We start from the raw sequence: 17,322 nt of genomic DNA, 5'->3' as shown, positions 1-17,322 counted from the left end.
TTTCATGTAGTTTATTTCCACTTTCTTACCATGTGGTCAGAAAAGATGCTTGATATTATTTCAATATTCTTAAAATTATTGAGACTTATTTTGTCTCCTAATGTGTGGTCTATCCTGGAGAATGTTCCATGTGCATTTGAAAACAGTGTGCATTCTTCAGTTTTTGGATAAAATGTTCTGTATATATCTATTAAGTCCATCTGGTCTAATGTGTCATTTAAGGTCAATTTAATGTGTCGATTAAGGTTTTCTTGTTGACCGTCAGTCTGAATGATCTATCCATTGATGTGAGTGGAGTGTTAAAGTCTCCTACTATTGTGTTACTGTCAATTCTCCTTTTATATCTGTTAATATTAGCTTTATGTTTTTAGTTGCTCCTATGTTCGGTACACAGATATTTACAAGTGTTATATTTTCTTGTTTTATTTTTCCCTTTACCATTATGTAATGCCTTTCTTTGTTTCTTGTTACAGTTTTTGTTTTAAATTCTATTTTGTCTAATATAAGTATTGCCATCCCAGCTTTCTTTCCATTTCCGTTTGCATAGAATATCTTTTTCCATCCCTTCACTTTCAGTTTGAAAGTGTCCTTAGGTCAGAAGTGTGTCTCTTGTATGCAGCATATATATGGGTCTTGTTTTTTTTTAATCTGTTCAGCCACCTTATGTCTTTTTTTGGAGAACTTAGTCCATTTACATTCAAAGTAACTATTGATAAGAATGTACTTGTTGACATTTTATCACTTTTTTTCTTGATGTTTTTGTAGTTTTTCTGTGTTCCTGTCTTCTCTTGCTCTCTTCCCTTGTGATCTGATGACTTTCCTTAGTGTTCCATTTGAATTTCTTTCTCTTTATTTTTTGCGTATTTATTATAGGTTTTTGGTTTGTGGTTACCATGAGGTTCATGCATAATAATCTATGTGAATAGCAATCTATATTAAGTTGATGATCTCTTGAGTTCCACCTCTTACTAAAAGTCCTACAGTTTTACTCTCTCAACCTCATTTCATGTTTTTTATATTTCACCTCTTTTATTTCTGTGTATCCCTCAACCTTTTATCATAGATATAGATGATTTTAGTACTTTTATCTTTTGACTTTCCTACTAGATTTCTTGTTGGTTGATCCACTACCTTTACTGTATATTTGCCTTTACCAGTGATGTTTTTTCCTTGATAATTTGCTTATTCTTATTTGTGGCTTTTTCTTTTCCACTTAAATAAGTCCTTTTAACATTTCTTGTAAGGCCAGTTTAGTGGTGATGAAATCCTTTTGTTTTTGCTTGTTTGGAAAATTCTTTATCTCTTCTTCCATTCTGAATGATAACTTTGCTGAGCAGAGTATTCTTGGTTGAAGGCTTTTTCCTTTCAGTACTTTGCATATATCATGCCACTCCCTTCTAACCTGTAAGGTTTCTGCTGAGAAGTCAGCTGATAGTATCACTGGGTTTCCTTTGTATGTAACCTGTTGTCTTTCTCTTGAAGCTTTTAGGATTCTCTCCTTATCTTTAATTCTTGACATTTTAATTATAATGTGTCTTGGTGTGGGCCTCTTTGTACTTTCTGTGCTTCCTGTACCTGGATGTCTGTTTCCTTCCTTAGGTGAAGGAACTTTTCAGCTATTGTTTCTTCAAATAAATTCTCTGCCCCTTTGTCTCTCTCTTCTCCTTCTGAGACACCTATAATGCTGATGTTAGTATGCTTAATGTTGTCCCAGATGTTCCTTAGACTGTCCTTGTTCTTTTAAATTCTTTTTTCTATTCAGCTTGGGTGATTTTGTCTACTCTTTCTTCCATTTTGTTGATATGTTTTTCTGTGACATCTACTCTGCTGTGGATTCCCTCGAGTGAAATTTTCATTTCCACTATTATATTCTTGAGTTATGATTAGTTCTTTTTAATATTTTCCAATTCTTTGTTCAAGTTCTCACTGTATTCATCTATTCTTCTCTCTAGACCAGTGAGCATCCTTATGACTATTAGTTTATACTCTTTATCAGGTAGGTTCTTTATCTCTGTTTCATTTAGTTCTTTTTCTAAAGATTTGTCCTATTGCCTTATTTGGGACATGTTCCTTTATTTCTTCACTTTGCCTACTTCTCATTGCTTATTTCTATGTATTAAGTAGCTTGGCTACATCTCCCAGTCTTGGAAATGTGGCCTTATGCAGGAGATGTCTCACGGGCCCCAGCAACATCCTGTGCTCCCCTCTGGTCACCCATGCCAAATACTCCAGGAGTGTCCCCTCTGTGAGCTCTATGTTCCCTTTTATTGTGACAGGATTGCTATTGCTGTAGGCACACAGGTAGGCTAGGCTGGCCTCCAGGGCTGACTGATTCTAAGGCTTGGCCACATGCAGCTGCTATGGTCAATTTATTGGGCAGGTCAAGCCCCAAGCATGGCTGGCTGCAAGGTCTAATAGCACACAACTGTTCCCGTTTTGCTGGTAAGTGAGTGAGGCTCCCAGTGTGGCTGACTGCTAGGCTTGGTGGCTCACAATTGCTGCAGGTCTCTGGAGTGGCTTCTTGCAGCACTCAGCTGCTGTCAGCTTGCTTTTGGGGTGGGGCAGGCCTCTGACAAGATCTGGTTATGCTTCCCTGCAGGTACACTGCTACCTTAATAGCACAGATGTGTGGGGCAGGGCAGCACACAATTGTTTCAGGCATTGGAAGGTGTGGCAGATCCCCGTGTGACTGCTTATGATGGCCAGCAGCACAAGTCTGCTGCAGGCACAACACCCTGCTGCTGCAGTCCCACATGCCCCACTGCTGTGAGTGTCCACCATGGGCTCACTGGTGGATGATGCCAGTCCCCGGGGCAGGCTGCCTGGTTCCTGGCTGTGCTCAATTGCCTCACATGCTCTACTGGGTGGAGCAGAATCCTGTGCTCACAGGCTAGAGGAAGCATTGCAATGGCACCTCCAGCGTCTGTGTCAGCACGACTGAAATAGATGACAATAATGGCGGTCACCAGTGACTCTGTCCTAGGAGGTGGGCCCACCCACCTCCTGCCTCCCCAGGATGTGCTCCAAACTTAGTAAGTGAGTCTCTTTCACCAGTGGACTGTACACTTTGTGCTGGTTTTGGGGTCGTGAGTCTGTGGGTGGGCCCTTTAAGAGCAGGTTTTTCTTTCCCTGGAGTTCTGTAGTTTTCCTGGGCATATTCCCCATTGGTTTTCAAGGCCAGCAAAGCCAGGTATTATGGGATCTCATCTCTGTTGTGCCGGGTCTAAGGGCTGGACTGCCTAATATGGAACTCATATTCCCCGCTCCTCTAGGAAAAGCTCCGTACCTTTAAGATCGCTCCCAGCCATGAACTCCACCATTAGGGTGTGTTGTTTTCCTGAGCGGGGCGTATCTCTGCTTCTTCCATCCCGTCTATGCTGTCCGTCTGTGCGGAGGTTCCTTGCATTCAGTTTCCACATCTCTCTCAGAGGAAATTGTTCCACAGATAATTGTAGATTTGTTGCGTCCATTGGAGGAGGCGAGTTCAGGATCCTCATACGCCCTCTCTTCCAAACTCTGCCCTTTGATTTTGCACGTTTATGTTTTATTGGAACACTTTACAGAACTACTAATTTTAAGAATTTTGTGTTGATTTTATTGAGTCTTTAAGATATATATGCATAGACTTTGTAAATAATAATGTTTTTCTTTATAATTTTCAATAGGTAAAACAAATTTTTCATGACAGAATTTTTGGAATAATGTTAAGTAATAAGAATGACTTGGTATCTTTCACTCGTTTCTATTTGTAAGGACTTTTGTCACTTCTGGCAATTGTATAAGATGGAGATACTGTCTTGTGTCAAGGAAGTTGCTTTCCATTTCACCTTTAAATCAATTACTGATTCTGTTTTTTCATTTGCTTATTTTAATTAAATGCGTTTTCTTCTACTAAGAGTATCCTATGACTTTTGGTATTAGTTATTTGCTGTGTTATGATATTAATATATTTCCTTATTTAAATCTTTCTTAAATTATTGGTATAATACTATTTGTCTGTACAAATTAGTGCTGATGTTTATTTAGGTATTTTTGCCTATGTACCCAGAAGTGACTATGTATTTTTTTGTTATGGGGTCCTCTTAATTAAGTTTTGGTATTAAGGCTAGGCTATTTATATAAAGAGTTAAGTGAAATAATACAAGCATTGCACTGTTTCTAGAAAATTTGTAAGTGCAAAATAATGCTAACTGTTGATATTAATATTTATTTTATGCATCAGGTAATATTACTGAGAAGATTTTGTAGTGTAAACATTATCTTTCCTTGAGAGGTTGAAACCAATTGGCTGTCATCCTCATCTTTTTTAGTTATTTGATAACGTTTCCAATTTCTTTTATTTATGTATTTGATCTTTTTCTAGTACTTGAGTTAATTTTGATTATATGCATTTTCCCAGAATTGTCCATGGCATCAAGATTTTCAAATATAGTAACATCTCAATGCATGTATTTTTAAAAATAACCACAGCAAAGCAACAGTACAATAACATCCTCTGATTTTGTTCTTATGTCACTTCCCCTGAGTGAAATTTTTAAATTTATTTTTAAAGGGATCAGATTACCTCCTATTACTGACTGAATGTTTATATACTCCTCAAAAGCATATGTTGAAGCATTAACCCCTCAGTGTGGCTGTATTTGGAGATGGGGCCTCTAAGGAAGTAATTATGGTTAAATGAGGTTATAAAGGTGGGGCTCTGAACAGATAGGATTCTTGTCCTTATGAGAGGAGACCCCAGAGGGCTTATGCTTCTCCCTCTACCCCACAAACCCACAAAGAGGAGGTCATGTGAGCACACAGTAGAAGGTGATCATCTGTAATTCAAGGAGAGAGCTTTCCGCAGAAACCAACCCTGCTGACACCTTAATCTTGAACTTCCAGCCTCCAGAATTGTGAGAAAATAATAAGGCCCCCAGTCTCTGGTACTTTACTGTGGTAGCCCTAGCAGAATAATACATCCTTCTTTGAAGTCTCCTACATTTTCACACCCTGCAGACAATGTGAAAGTCTGTCACAGTGGTTGCTTGATTGTGTTGCTCAATAAGTATTTCTTATATGAATGAAATCAACTAAAATTCATATCCCCCTTTCTGAATGAATAACTTGCCAGTCAGTTACCTGTGTGTCTAGGTTAATGTAACTGCTTATCTGTAAGTACACTGACAAAAATCTTTTTCCTGAGTCTAGAAAGCAGAGAAACACATCCTGAATGTTTTCCCTTTGGTGCCTGAGCCACCAGTAGGTCTCCTCTCTCCTCCAATGTCGTCTATTTGTCTCTTTCTAACTTGGAAAATAATATCTAAATGTTGTAGATTAAAAAAATAACAACTACTCCACTCACTTTGTATTCATCTATGACTCAAATTTGTTTTTACTTTGTGCTATGTGAGATATGTGCTAGATTGTATCTTTAAAACATGGAAAAAGAAAAACCATTCACTGACTTCTAGATTATTTGGGACACATGACACATTGTTCTGTGCCTGAGAACACCTACTCTGGACACAGCCTGCCTAGTTTTGAATCCAAGACCTAGGGCTTGCTCTCCGTGAAATTTTTGAGCAATATCCTCAACCTTTCCATATCTCACTTATTTATCTAAACAATGAGAAGAATGCCTACCTGCTAGATTTGTGCATGTAAAATGAATTGATACATGTAAATTATCTGAAACACTCCCTGGCACATAGCAAGCACTTGGTAATTATGACCTATAATACGTGTTACACATACATGTGTATGGCTTAAGACATACACTTTTTCATTACTGAATATAAAATGGTCACATATGGCAGTAGCGAGAATAAACTTTGTACTTTTTCTGAGAGAGAGGGTTGCAGGAGATTTTACATGAGGTAACCTAGTCACTTAACTACCAAGCAATAAGTCGCTTCTCACAAAGAAGAAAGTGGTATTTTGCAGCATGAATGTGTCATTACTTGTCATTGGCCACAATGCAAAAGGCAATTTGCTCCATTTTAATTTGATTTTGTTCCATCTTTTAGAGTAATTACTGGACAATTATTTTGTCATAAACTGTATGCTCAATAGGCAAATCTGGCTCCATGAGATTAGGAAACTCATTTTCTCTGATGTGCTTTGCCCCTCTTTGACCTTCAATTTCGGAAAACATTTTTCAGGTGTTCTCTTTGGGAATAAGTGACTTTTCACTCATTTTCATTTTCTTAATTTTCATCATTCTCGTGTACTGAAATTCCATTTTTTCTCACAGGTGACAAACTAACTGACCCAGAGCTTGGCACAGAACAAATGCTCATTAAATATTTTTAAGTTCCTGTGTTTATGTGACAGTGTTATAAATGGATGTTACAATAAATATAAGTAAGCTCTCTTAAAGAACGTATAAGCCAAAAAACAAGTGGTAAAGTAAGATACCAATCCTGTTGAATACTATGTACTTTAAAAGATTTTATCTTGACAAGAGAGACTTTCCTCCTCTGTGCTCCCATAGCTGCTGTCCATCTCTCTGACACGGCATTTGCATTATAATGAGACCGTGGTGGATTTGCCTGTGTTCCTCCCCTGTTAGACCCTAAGCTCCATGGAAGCATGAACCAAATTTATTTGAACTTTCTATTCTAGCTAACTAGCACAGTTTCTGGCATATGGGAGGCATAAATATCTATTAAATGAGTAGATGACTAAATAAATAAATAAAAGAACATTCAAGCAAACATTCTGACCTTATAGTTTTTTTCTTTCTTTCTCTGGAGTGGAGAGGGACAAATATTTTATGGTCATTTGCAACATGGGATGATGATACCCGAGCTCCTAATAGCTGGAAATTTCTAACCATAACAATTTCAATGCTTTCAGAGAGTGAGGCTTCTGCTCCTTGTGGTATTAAATGAGACTCAGATCCTCTAGAAATCCCAAAGCTAGGGAAACTGCAAAAGTTTTGCTGTTGTTGTTAGATGGCAACTCTGCGAAATCCAAAAATAAATGGGATCCTTAAAGCAGAAGAATATAGTATTTTTTTCACAATGTGACTCCACGAATTGCCAACAGTAAATGTTGGTGTGAAGCAAACATAGGCACAGTTCAAAAGCCAAATCACATGCAGCAATGAGAAGGGAAATTGGTGCTTTTCCACGGTGTTTATTATGTTAAATGGTTACATACTGATAGGGCTAGAAGACCCTTAGATATTGTAGTTCATATTCCTCCATTTATATTTCAGTTAAATAGTAAATCAAATGAGGAATTGAGACTCATAAAAAATTATTTCTAAAAATGAAGGCATTATTCAAAGCGTAGAGTTAGAATCTCCTTAATTAATGATTGTCAGATGGTTGACAATGGAAATATTTGCAAGTCTTACATCGACTAAAGATGAAGAGATTTGTGAGCGTTTGTGTTGATAGCAATACAAAATAATTAAGAAACAATTTTTAGCTGGGAGATATCTTTGTGATAATCTAATCCGACAGTGTCATTTTATAGCTTGATAGAGTTATGAAAACAGAGAGGTAAAAGTTAAATTATTACTAATATCACATATTTAGTGACACTAGGAATTTCAAACCATATATTTTGGCTTCTGGTTCAAGGCATTCCAGAATACAATTGCTCTTCTCTTCATGAAATGGAGAAATACAGTTGTGATACTACGAATTCAAAATGAAAAAAGTCCAAATTCAACTCATCAAGGGGATCAAAATTAAGATAACTCAAACAGAAATGTAAATTGAAATGAGAAGTCTTGCCTGGATATTGAATTGACTCAGCAGCTTGTTTTGACCATCCTGGTATATGTACTTTTACTTTCTCCTCTTACTTCATCACACTGGCATTGTGTCCTAGGGCCCTGAACCCCAGGAGGATAGGCAGCAACAGAAGTTGAGCAGAATGGCTGTGTAGGTGGACATTGAATTTTGTTCTTAAGTCTGACACTCTTATAGTCATTTTAAAAATGAGAGCGCCCTTCTCTCCTCCATACTGTAAGCAAACAAAGGCTACCTAGCAAGAATTGCTTCTGCTCTGAGGGAACAGATGTCTGTATAAGTGTTCTGGTGGGTATGATTCTAAAGGAAGAGTAATAATTAAGAAGATAATAATTAAGAAGCCGATAATATTATTGAGCATTTACTATGTGGCAGATTCCCTGCTGAGGACTTTACTATACATTGTCTATAAGATGAGAATAATTTCAATACTTATATTACAGGGTTGTTTTGAGAATTAAATGAGATAATGAATCAAAGTATTTAGAAACTGTCTGGTACACTGTCAGGGCTTGATGAAAGATAGCTGATACTATTGTTATCTCATTTAATCCCAGTGATTTTATGCAAAGGCTGAGAGTTCATGAATTTGGCCAAGTGGTCAGAACTAATATTTGGCGGGTTTGGGGCCAGAACACAGACCCATGCTCTTCACCACTAGTTAGCATCCTGTGTCTTTCAGGAACTGCGGTGAACACGAGCAGCTAGGAGTGGAGGCAGACACTGAGGTGTATCTCCTGCTGTCTTGTACGGTAGCTGGGCAAACTTTAGCATGTTCTCTGAGCCTTAGTGTTTTCATCTCTAGACTGGAATAAAAGCACCCATCTAGAAAGATTGGTTGTGAAGAAATATAAAGTAACATATAACAGAGTAATAGTTTGAAACTACATACACATTTTCCTTTTTGAACTTTCTCAATGCATGACCTTTATCCCAGCTGGCCTGTCTACTTAACCTGTCTTAGGTGTGGAGTGGGGTGGGTGAGTTAGGATTTATTCAAGAAGAAATAAAAAGAGAAAGGAGAATGTAATTTTTAGCTTCTGACATATAGTACAAGATGTAAGCTCAGTTAATATTTTAAGAGAAGGTTTTTCTAATGCCTTTACTCCCTTTTTAACATATTAACGTCAAAGGCTGAGGGAAGCTCTCTGGGCTCTGGCCCAAGTAGGGGTGTTAGATAATTGAGGGTAATATTAGAAACAGAAGGAAGCAGAGAGGCCTCTTAAAAACCACAGGAGCCATCAAAGTCAACTTGGCTGGTGTAGTCAGACACCTGAGATCTTGAAGGACAGTTTCCCCAAGCTGCCCTTGGTTCACATATGATATGGGGGGAGGGGCGGGTGCAGATGTGGCTGGGAAGCTTGCCAGAGGGAAATGCCATGAGATGGTGAGGTGGCCCTGTGAGGCGGCAGAGCTGACTGCCTGGCCTGGTGGTCATAGCACCTGAGAAGCTGAGGGAATCCATGGCAGGCAAGCAGCTCCACTAAGTGTCCTTACCAGGAAGTCTAAGGTCATAGTTATTCCGGCCTCAAACTTAATCAAACAGGACAAGCCAGAAGCAGGTAGATAAGCATGGCTCTGAGGCTGAAAGAGCTCAGCAAGATGCTTCCCCTCCTTCTCCTGGGCTTTATCTAAAGCCAGATAAATTACCCTCAATTATCTAATTTTGAGACAAGCAGGTGAAAGAGAAGAACATCTGAGAGAATAAAAATTTAAAGTCACCAAAAGGGACTGTTTCAATCAAGGGCCAGTCAACGATACACCTGGTGGCCAAATCTAACCACTGCCTGTTTTTGTAAATAAAATCTTACTGGAAAACAGCCACATCATCCATTTATGTATTATCTATGGGCACTCTTGTGCTACAATGACAGAGCTGAGTCACTGTGACAGAAACCCTATGGCCCACAAAGCCTAAAATATTTACTATCTGACCCTCTATGGAAAAAGTCTGCAACCCCTGATTTAAAGCATCAGGTAGAACTTATTTTAAACCATAATGTGCATTTATTTATTTATTTTCCTTGATATCTGATGACTCAGGTGGAAAGCCAGAGTACTTTTAAGCAACCAACTCTACGTTTTCCCTTTACTGCTAGTTAAATCAACACTAAACCAGGTGCCCATGACATCTGTATATAAATAGCTACTACTGCTAACCACAGAGTAGGTACAATATTCGATGACTGAATCTGTAGTAATTTTTCTCTGTCTCTTTCAAAGTGACTGTATGTCTTATATATTTCTTAGCAGACAAGGTAGTGTTGGGGATGTACTTAGCTGAGAGAAGAGGAGAGCGGGGCGGAGAGGAAATGAAAATACAGTTCCTTGCCTTTACTCAATAAAGGCAGTACTGAGTGTGCTGGCTGGGAAGGATATGGGTCAGGGCCTCAGAGAGGCACCATTTTTTCTCTTTGATGAGCTCTAGGATTTATCTCCTAAACTATAGCCTCAGGGAAGTGGGAGCCAAAAGGGCATTCTTTTAGCTTAAAATAGTTCCTGAAAGACTTGTTGAGACAGTTTTTCAGACCAGTTTCAAGAAAGAAGTCCTTCAATCTAGCTAACTCCAATTGTGATAGCAAAGTTGTCATTGGCATAGCAGTACAATTTGTCCACAGCCATGGTTAGTATCAGATCCTGAAACATTTTGGAATTAACTACCGCTGTGGAATAGACGAACACTTTGGACCTTTATCATGAAAAAAAAAAAAAGAAAAGAAAAGAGAAAGCATATATATGAAATGGTTTGCATTCAGTTTCAAGGAGCTTTTGTTTGGGATGTTATTTAGATAATTTGTTCAGGACTTCAAAACTGGACTTGTCTAGAAGTCCTTGGATTTCTTATTATTCACAGATTACTTTCTGTAAATTCTTCTTATCTTCTCCATTTATTTCCATCTTCTTCAATCTGTTTAACCTAGTCACACTTCCTGGGTTCACTTTATCATTTTTTTTCCTGCTTTCAAGTGAAAGCATAATAATGAAAGGGGAAAAATAAGAATACAATGTGTATATCTTGTGATTGTGGTAGTGGTCAGCCTTTTTTATTTGGGGATCCTTGTGTCTATTTCTTGCCAGGAGAAAAACCCTGGTAGATGCTATTTTGTTTAACCTCTGCCTCCAAGTAATTCTATGCTTAACTGGTAAAAAAATAACTGTTAGATTTCAACAGCCTTCTCCAGCACAGAAGCTTTTTTAGGTATAATTTACATCTTTCTTGTTGTAATTTGCAACCACTTATTTTGATTCTGTCACCATGTAGATGGAAAACATCTGGTCAACCTTTTTGCAAAGCTATTTATATTCTTGAAAACAGTTATTAACAACACTCAGCTATCCTTTCTTTAATAGTAACCTAAGTGTCTTTAACATCTCTTCCTAATGGTGTGCTGCTCTTTAAATACAAGGACATTAATTTGAGATGTTTTATGGTATGGTGAAGAGTTTGCATTTAACCAATCACATCTCTTTTGCTTTGATGAAAGAGGTGGGGCAAGTAGTGGTCTATAACTTTAAAGGCAAGTGAGAGATTTACTGGGCTATGAGATTCCATATTTCCTGTCTCAACCAGTGGAAGAAGTTCCTCATTTTAGAAGTCTTAATAAACACTTCTTATATTTCTCTTAGTCTTGGTTCACAGAATAAAATTCCACATTTCTCTTTAGAAAAACTAAACAACAATCAACACAAACAATTATTAACTACTTTGTTATGCAAATGATTTCTTAAAAGAAACTTTTAATGACAGCAATGTGGCAATCACATTTACTTAAAAACCTAAAACTCTTAGCAAAGCAGTAAGATGATAGTAGATCTTCTGAAAAAGACAGTGTTGAAGAAAACAAAAGAAAATCTGTAGGATTTTTCTTTTAAATGTCCATAATACGTGTTAAATGATCATATTGTAAAAATAAAAGACCAGGTGTTCCATCTTGCCAAATTCATACCTTTAAGAGACAGATGCAAGAATATTTTATCTCATAACATATTCATCAATTTTTCTCTTTTGTTTTTATTGAATAGACTTTAAATGAAGCAAGACATAGTCAAGGAAACCTCTGGGGAGCAAAGATTTTGAGAGAAAGACTTGTTCAATTTCCGCCTCTCACCCAGAAAGAGGTAATGTCATGTGGTTATATGTCATAGATTCATCAGTTCATTCAATAAATATGATTTGTTACCAACTTCATTTTGAGTATATTCAAGTTGCTGTTGATACAGCAAGTAAAGAAGATAGAGATGTTCTCTTGCCTCGCGCAGTTAACATTTTAGTGGGGGATAGCAGACAATATATTAAAGACAAGTAAACAAGACAGTATCAGTTAAGGCAGGTTTACTGAAGAAAATAAAACATAGTACTAGAGAGTAACTAGTGTCTACGTAAAAAAGATGATACCAGGATATTTAAGAGGAGACTTCAACGACAAGTGGGAGCCAGCCCCTCATGATCTGAGAAAAAGCAGCAGAGAGGAACTAAAGGAAATAGAAAAATGTCATTGTGGCTGGACAGAACGCTGTGTGCATTGTGGAACAGTTCACGTACAAGGAATGCATCTTCTGCCCATCTCCACCAGTCCAAATTCAAACCTCCCATTCCCTATAAGTCCTTTCCCAAATGCATAAAACCATCTATTTTAGACCCCAGACTTTTAACAATTTTTGGATTTCCCCAAAGCCCCAGTATATAGTTGTATATCTTAGTTGTAAGTCACTCTCGTTCTTCTACGTGGGATGCTGCTACAGCATGGCTTGATAAGTAGTGTGTAGGTCCATGCCCAGGATCCAAACCAGCAAACCCCAGGCTGCTGAAGTGGAGCACGTGAACTTAACCACTTGACCACAGGGCTGGCCTCTTTTTTTTGTATTTCAATGATACTGGGAAACTTCACACTTACTTATATATTATGTAAATATTTGTGCATGGCTCTTTTATGTCCTCAGATTATATAGACATCTCCTCAAGAATGAGAATTATCGCTCTTTGTTTATTTTGTCCTCCATGGTGATAATCCTTTTGGACAAATGGTATTTACAAAATGAGAATCTTGAGGCTTGTTGAAGATCTACCGGGACTTGCCACTTGACCCTGGAATTGTGACGTACGTATCTGATTTTCTACTTCTAAACACATTTCTATAAAAAGAAAAGAGGAATGCCTCTGGAGTAATAATAGCATCACCTTGCACAATAGTTAAATAAGAGTAAAGTGGTAAATATATAAAATAGTTGAATAAAGAGTAAAGCTGAAGCTACTGAGATTGAGCATGGATACCAATGTACCCTAGAGATTTAATCTTTGGTTTAGGGACTTAAACCTGCTTGTTAGCTGCTAGTTGTCAGTTCTTAGCCTTAAACTTGCAATGATTGTCCAGTTCTTTTCAATAACTAGGTTCCTTTCTTTCTTGTCTTGACTTTTGGCAACAGTGTCTAAACTCTGGTAGTGTGATGCAGAAACTCACCCTGCTGAGACTCTAATTTTCAAGAAAGGGGTAAAAGTTTACAGGGATGGTGTAGTTAATAAACTGAGCATGTCTCAGTGATGTAGTGCTGTTTTCCAAATACAGAGACCAAACAATCACTTGAAATTGTATTCAGATCCACACACATCTCAAACAAGCATTTTGGCAGGAACAAAACGCATCTAAAAATGCATATGGTGGTAAATGGGAGTGTCCCCAAGAAAACATTAAAGGAAACCTTTTATTCCTGTGATTTGAGGCCATATTTTCTAACTTTAGAATTGTCAAACAATAGTCAACCAAAAGTAGTCTTAAGTATTAGAAAATTTCGCTCTGCTAGCTGTTTTAAGACAGGATCTCAGGATAATGTTTCAGGTCAGCTGCCTAATTTAAGGATTGGGACAAGTCGGAGAAAACCAAGAATGGGCACCCCTTGAGGAGAAGGGAGCCCTTGAATATGTCAGAGGATTCAAAATTTTGCTTCATGGACCCTCTTTTAAAGCTACTATTTGGATTTTTAAAGTACTTAATGTTAAAGATATCTCTATTTTGCTTTCATCTGGCTCCAGAAAAATAAAGGTCATGCATCTGATATAAAATCCCCTCAGTTTGCAGAGAATAGCAACAGAGACCTAAATGTAGAGCTTAAAAGAGACTAGACTACATGAGGAAGAGGATGGGTGTCTTAGATAGCACCTATGCCCCACCTTACCATGCTCTGAGCCCCACCTAGCAGTTCAACTTTTGCTGCAGTGAGGTGACCATTGCCAGGCAGCCTTCCACCAGTTGTGGCAGATGCAACCCAGCAGTGCCTTTCCTTGGGACATGCGCCAACCCCTTACTGCCTTGAGACTCCCTTGACACACTGAGTGTGGGACATTCTTGGGATCTTGCAAAGCATTCATAAGTGCTGGGCAGCTAATATCTAGTCAACCTTGTCCAAATGGGGTGGGAACTGACAGATAAATGCTTTTGCCTTTCACCTCCTAGGTAAACAGCTTTGACACATTTTGTAAGGCTCCTCAGAATGTGCCATGGGCTTGAGTGCCAGTTACCTATTGGTGGCCAACTTGACAGTGGATACTGGAAAAAGCTTTCATATCTTTCCTTTTTGACTTGTCCTGTCTCGTACTCCTGTTTCTTAGGATCAGATGCTCCTCAAAATTACTGGCAATGAAATCTTTGTCTCATGCTCTTCTTTCAGGACTGAAACTAAAACAGTGGAGATTTAGGGGAAGAAAGAAGGAAAAAAGCAAGAGGAGCAACCACATACCGTTCCCCCATACAATCGACAGTTAGTTGATTTACATCTAAATCAAGACTATGAGTAACTTTGAGAAAGTAGGAGAGTTTTATGGAAAACTGGGATTTCTTTTTGAGTTTCTACTTGACTCAGAACGCAATCCCCACATGCCTCATTCTCCAGGGTTTCAAATGTGTTGTCTGAATGCAGAGCTAGAAAATATATTTCCTTCTAATCCCAGGACAGTAGCTCTTTGTCATTATTACATACTTACTGGACTTTTATTAACTTGCAACAGAAACCATGGGAAAACTATTATCTTCAACCTATAAGGCAACGATTCTAAGTGACAGTAATAATGTTTTCTTATTTTATTCCAATCCAACAGTATGTGTGTTTGTGTGTGTGTGTGTGTGTGTGTGTGCGTGTGTGTGAAGGAGATTTTGTTCCAGTTTAACTGGTTTGACTAGTTCATTGGCTATTCATTTTTAAAGAAAAAAAGAGAACAGTTTGATTTTGATGTAATGTAGTTCATGATCCTAACATATTAATGTGGGTTGTTTTCTGTTTATGGTTACTATAAATCCCTGCTGTTAACATTAAATCTTATTTATAACCTATTTTAGACTTCTGCCAGAGGCAAGCTTGAGTTTCTGCATTTATCAAATAAAGCATTTGACTCTCATGGAATCACAATACCAATTTGACCTATTGTGTACATTGTAAACTATTTATATACTCCATTCCCATGAAATTTAGCATCACCATGAGATTCAATTTTCTTATGTGATTTCACATCTTTGACTTATAAACAAGAGAAAGATTAAAATGACAAAGTGAGTTGGAACTTCCTGAGATACTATGTATGTACATATGTTTCCTTCTCTATCAAAGCTTTTATCCTTGTTCTTTGAAATATTATATTTGTAATTTCATTAGTCATTTCAAAACACACCAGAATGCAAGCATTTTTCGGTATCTAATTTAGCTGGAACTGCAAATGAGTCCTATTTGTTTTCAGGGTTGGTTTTATTTCATTAAGTCAGAATTACTTATTTTATAATTACATGTGGAAATAAATAGCCTTTTCACAGGCTAATGAAAAAAATCATTCACTCAACTTTATTCCAAATTTATTTGGCTGGCAGAAAGTAATCTCTCGCTCATCTTTACCATAAGAAATTAATTTCTGTTTCTCAACACAATAAAAAAATGTTGATTTGAATTTCCCCAAATGAGTCAAAATCATAAACAGTTTTAAAGAGAAGAGGAGAAAAATTTGGTAAACACAGCCTTAGAAAAGAGATTTGAACATGAGAGAAAAGGTTTTATTTATAATGTGTACTCATTTTAGAATAGTTCTTCAATTAAGAAAATCTAAAGAGAGGAATAAACTATCTAAATTTAAAATGATTGTGCACTTCTACAGTAAATAAAACTTCTTCCTGAGAGATAAACATCTAATTCTAATCTTAAATAAAAAAAAATACAAAACCAAACACAAGCAGCAACAAAACCACACCACACACACACACGTACACACACACACTTGTGACAATAATAAAACAGAAACTATGACTTTCTAAAAGCTTTGATTTCATTTCATCTACTTAACTTAGCTGGCCTTTATTGAGTACTTACTATATGCCCATAACTATACTGAGTATTTTATTTGCACTATTTCACTGAATCCTCAAATAACCCTATCCTCTATGATAATGTCGTTATTTTACTATACTTAACTGGGAGTGAATTTTTAATGCAACTGAAACCATCAGTACAATTTAATTTGGTGTTAGACTTGACATGATCATATCTGCTGCACATTTCCGTGGGCGACACTAAGTTACCCATCAGCAGATCAGTTATTCACTACTTGGTAAGGTCACTATAGTGGACACTGTGGGGCAACACTCAGCTCCCTCTTTTAGGACTTTGGCACTCACTCATTTCCCCAGTTGCTGTGGCTGTTGGAGCTCACAGTTGAGTCCCTACATAGCTGAATGCTTCTCCCAAATTTGCTCCTGGATTCACAATCTCATCAAGGTGAGAGTACAAAGACCTGGCCCCCCTGCCTCAATGTAGGTCATCTTTGAAGTGCCATCTCATCTCCAGAACTCCTAATGATTGTGTGAGGCCACATGGCAGATCTCCTTTCTCCCTCTACCCAGTCTTGCTTCTCTTGCTCCTTTGTAGGTATTCCCCAGAACACTCCCCAGTATAGCTCTGTACACATTTCCCTCTCAGTGGCTGTTTCTGGGGAAGTGGCAGAGGGCTGGCAAGCTTTTTGACTATCATCACATGTATTCTAGAGGGAAGGCACTCTAGAAAGATATTTTTCTTTTTGTTATATGAATTGGTGATGACTCTTCAAAATTTTCAGCTCCAAACAACTCTTTTTGTCGTATATAGGAGAAAATTCTGGTGTCTCAACCATCTATTTTAACCAAGTACCTGGAGAAGTTTCAAGTCTTTATGAGAAAAATATTGATTATGCCTAGAGTCATCCTTTTTAGTACAAGTCTGCAAAAGTGGGCAGCTTTGTTATAAGGGCCAAAGTAAAGGCCGATTCTTACTCTTAAGAGCAACAACTCTAATGGCCACATACATCAGATCATCTCTCATTCCTTCTTAAAACATTTCAATGGCTTGCCATGCGCTAATCTAAAAAGTGACAAAAATATCCAGACATTTTATCAAATCTGTAAGAAGTGGCCACTGGCAATTTCCCAGTTTCATTTGATAGCAGTCTCCCTCTCATTCTGCATTCCAGTCACATTGGTCTCCTTACTGTTCCTTGAACGTATCAAGTTTTGTCCTCCTTACAGCCTTTGTCCTTTCTGGAATTTTCTTCCTAGGTTTTAGAGGGATT

At 37.7% G+C, this 17,322-nt stretch overlaps 1 protein-coding gene across 6 annotated transcripts in view; it reads right to left on the bottom strand.

Annotated features, from left to right (window-relative positions):
- Positions 1–17,322, bottom strand: part of FUT9 (fucosyltransferase 9) — a 210,804-nt gene that overhangs the window by 43,431 nt on the left and 150,051 nt on the right. The window contains exon 1 of one of the 6 annotated variants that reach the window (XM_070223564.1): positions 14,263–14,419. The exons of the other annotated variants lie outside the window; for them this stretch is intronic. The gene's annotated coding sequence lies outside the window, so the exon portion shown is untranslated. Of the gene's footprint in view, positions 1–14,262; positions 14,420–17,322 lie in introns of those variants that run through there. 6 annotated transcript variants of the gene reach the window in all.

Source organism: Equus caballus, chromosome 10, assembly GCF_041296265.1.
Source record: "Equus caballus isolate H_3958 breed thoroughbred chromosome 10, TB-T2T, whole genome shotgun sequence".
Taxonomy (NCBI): domain Eukaryota; kingdom Metazoa; phylum Chordata; class Mammalia; order Perissodactyla; family Equidae; genus Equus; species Equus caballus.
This window is presented reverse-complemented; position numbering and strand designations above follow the sequence as displayed.